A 3,226-nucleotide genomic window follows, 5' to 3' on the forward strand; every position below is an offset into this window, starting at 1 on the left:
GAGGCCCTACAGAGGGATCTGGACAGGCTGGAGAGCTGGGCTGAAGCCAATGGGATGAGGTTCAACCAGGCCAAATGCTGGATCCTGCACTTTAGCCACAGCAACCCCAGGCAACGCTACAGGCTTGGGGATGAGTGGCTGGAAGTCTGCATAGAGGAAATAGACCTGAGGGTATTGATTGATGCTCGGCTGAACATGAGCCAGCAGTGTGCCCAGGTGGCCAAGAAGGCCAATGGCATCCTGGCTTGCATCAGGAACGGTGCTGCCAGAACCAACAGGGAAGTAATTGACCCTCTGCATTCAGCACTGGTGAGGCTGCACTTCAAGTACTGTGTCCAGTTTTGGGCCCCTCACTGCAAGAAAGACATTTAGGTCCTGGAGTGGGTACAAAGGTCAAGAAAGCTGTTGAGGGATCTGAAGCATAGGCCTTATGCAGAGCAGCTGAAGGAGCTGGTATTGTTTAGTCTGGAGAAGAGGAGGCTCAGGGGAGATGTTATTACTCTCTGTAACTACCTGAAGGGAGGTTGTAGTGAGCTGGGGGTCGGCCTCTTCTCTCATGTAAGTGGTAACAGGACTAGAGGGAATGGCTTCACGCTCTGCCGGGAGAGATTCAGGCTGGACGTTAGGAAATACTGCTCTGAAAGAGTGGTCAGGCATGGGCTACCCAGGGAGGTGGCGGAGTCACTGACCCTGGAGGTATTCAAGGAATGTTTGCACATCGTGATGAGGGACATGGTTTAGTGAGAATTATTGGGTGATGGGTGGATGGTTGGACTGGGTGATCTTGTGGATCTTTTCCAACCTTGGTGATTCTATGATTCTATGAAGTATGGATAAGTTTTCTGAGAAGATGATGTCAAACTTCATAAAGAAACAAGCAACAAGCAAAACATAACAGATTATTATACCAGTGCACCAGACACAGCAAAAAAAAAATAGAATTTTTTATTTACTGTACTTGGTAAAAGGAATAAAAAATAGATTAATATAATAGTTATCTAAATCTCTCAATCTGAAGTATTACAAGTCGTGTTACTAGAAAAGTTTGCTGACTACTAATATAGCAGGAAGAGGTGCACAAAAGTGATGAGCACTTAATCCCTTTTACTCATACAGTTCTTTCATCATTGACATTTCAGTCTTCCCAGTTATCCGTGTTAAAAATATAATAAAATGTCTGTACTTAAAACAAGTGCTGGTAGAATGAAGGCTGGCTATAAATAGCTCTGAAGTTATGTAAAATTCAGAATCTTAGGACAGCAAGACAATGACAAGTCTGCTGGCTAGACCCTTCTCTGAGATTAGGTTAACTGAGCAGGACGCGACATGACAAGACATGAAAAATTGTTGGATGTGACAAGTAACAGTGTGATGACATAAATTAGAGACAGCACCATGAAGCATTGCAAGTGTGTACAGGTGGTTAAGGCAGCGTTATATGAGACGTGGCTGAGCTTCACAGATAATTGGAGAGAGTACTGGGGACCTTTGGGATGTCAGTATATAGGGCAGCAGTGACTAGACAGCCACATCAATAATAACCTGCAAGGTTACACGGGGAATGGTAACACAAATATCTAATTTGGTTAAAGACAAAGCAAAACTGGAACCAACAGGGAAAAAAATGTAATTAACGGTTGTTTGGAGGAGTTGAGACAGAGAAAGATAAGTAGAGGAAGGTCAAGAAAAAAGCACTAAAAAAGTATGCTAATCTTGAGATCACTGCTGCCTGGGGATATCTGCTGGACTGTCTTGCCATAGACAAAGCCTGTCACAATGAGCATAACACAAAAGTAGGATGGCCTGGGCAGGGTTCTCCCTGGCTAACAGGAACATACTCGGACAGACAAATGAATAGGTCTTGCTCCTTACAGCATCTGCTTCTCTTCCCATCATTGCTAAAAACATTTAACATTTTTTTTTTTTTTTTACAATAACATTTTGACATAAATCTTGCTATGTTAATTAATGCAACTCAGATTTCAGCATTTCAGTTGTTGATGTAAGTCAAAACAAGAAAAAGGAACACACTGGAAAAATGATTTGAATCTCTATTGGTTCAGAGATGTCAAATTAATACTTCTCTTAAATTATTTGAAAAAAGTACTACAATTCTTGCTTCAGAATTCCTTCAAGCACAAGTAACAGTTTGTACATCTAATATCAAGATACTTCTTTCTTTACTGCCAAACAGATGGAGATATGAAACAGGCAAAAGGTTATAAAAAAAATACGGTGCATATATATTAGGTGGAATAAAGCACTAGAAAAAAAAATTGCCTGAGATCTGAGACACTTCATTTCTGATATACAAGGAAGAACTAGGATTAGTGCTACTCAATTAATTACAATTTCTTTTCTTAACTAGAAACAATTAAAAGTAGATTTAATAAAATAAAAGTTCCCATACTTTCTAGCTTCTACAAGTTTATTTTATGCTTTCAATATTACATTGGTCACTCTGAAAGTAATGTCTCCTAATTATTTGCATGAAAAATACATCAGATACAAAGAACACAATAACAATATTGGACAGAGAAAATTCTCAGCTACAAAACACTATTTTTCATCAGTCACACCATTAGCTATGTATTTTCCCCAGAAATGAACAGGAGCCTGTATGCCACGCTCATAAGAATCAGCACTACCAGAGGTGATTGACTGTTGGCTGTCAACACTGCTAAAATGCACCACCACCACCACCTCTTCACTGTGTTCACATCCATTGTTTGGTCTCCATAAATGTGAAGAAAACATCAATGAATGTCAATGGATGCATTTTTTTTCTACATGGAGGAATTCAATGATACACCTTTGTTTCATATGCACTTCCATGTGAGACATTTTGTCAGACTGCCCCTCTGCAGCCATCTGTCATATGGCAACAAAATGTAATGGAATATTGTTGGGAAGCCTCAATCTCCACTGCTGTAGCACCAGCATTCACCTCTGATATTGTGGGTGAACATAATGAAATAAGAGGCGTTACTTCCAGAACATCCCTTGTTTAAAGTATTATGAAGAATTCATTCATGTAGCGCTTTAACATATTCAATAAAGAAAGAAAACAAATGAAAACGTGGAATACAGAATATTTCAAGCCTCATATGCAGTACAGGACATAAGATAAAAGAGGACGCTGTCTTTAAATTACTGCATAATAATTTCTATAAAATATTATAAAGGAAAATATGTAGGCAGATTCAAAAGAAAAAAAAAATCCTTA

The sequence above is a fragment of the Meleagris gallopavo genome, chromosome 1 (assembly GCF_000146605.3).
Source record: "Meleagris gallopavo isolate NT-WF06-2002-E0010 breed Aviagen turkey brand Nicholas breeding stock chromosome 1, Turkey_5.1, whole genome shotgun sequence".
NCBI lineage: Eukaryota > Metazoa > Chordata > Aves > Galliformes > Phasianidae > Meleagris > Meleagris gallopavo.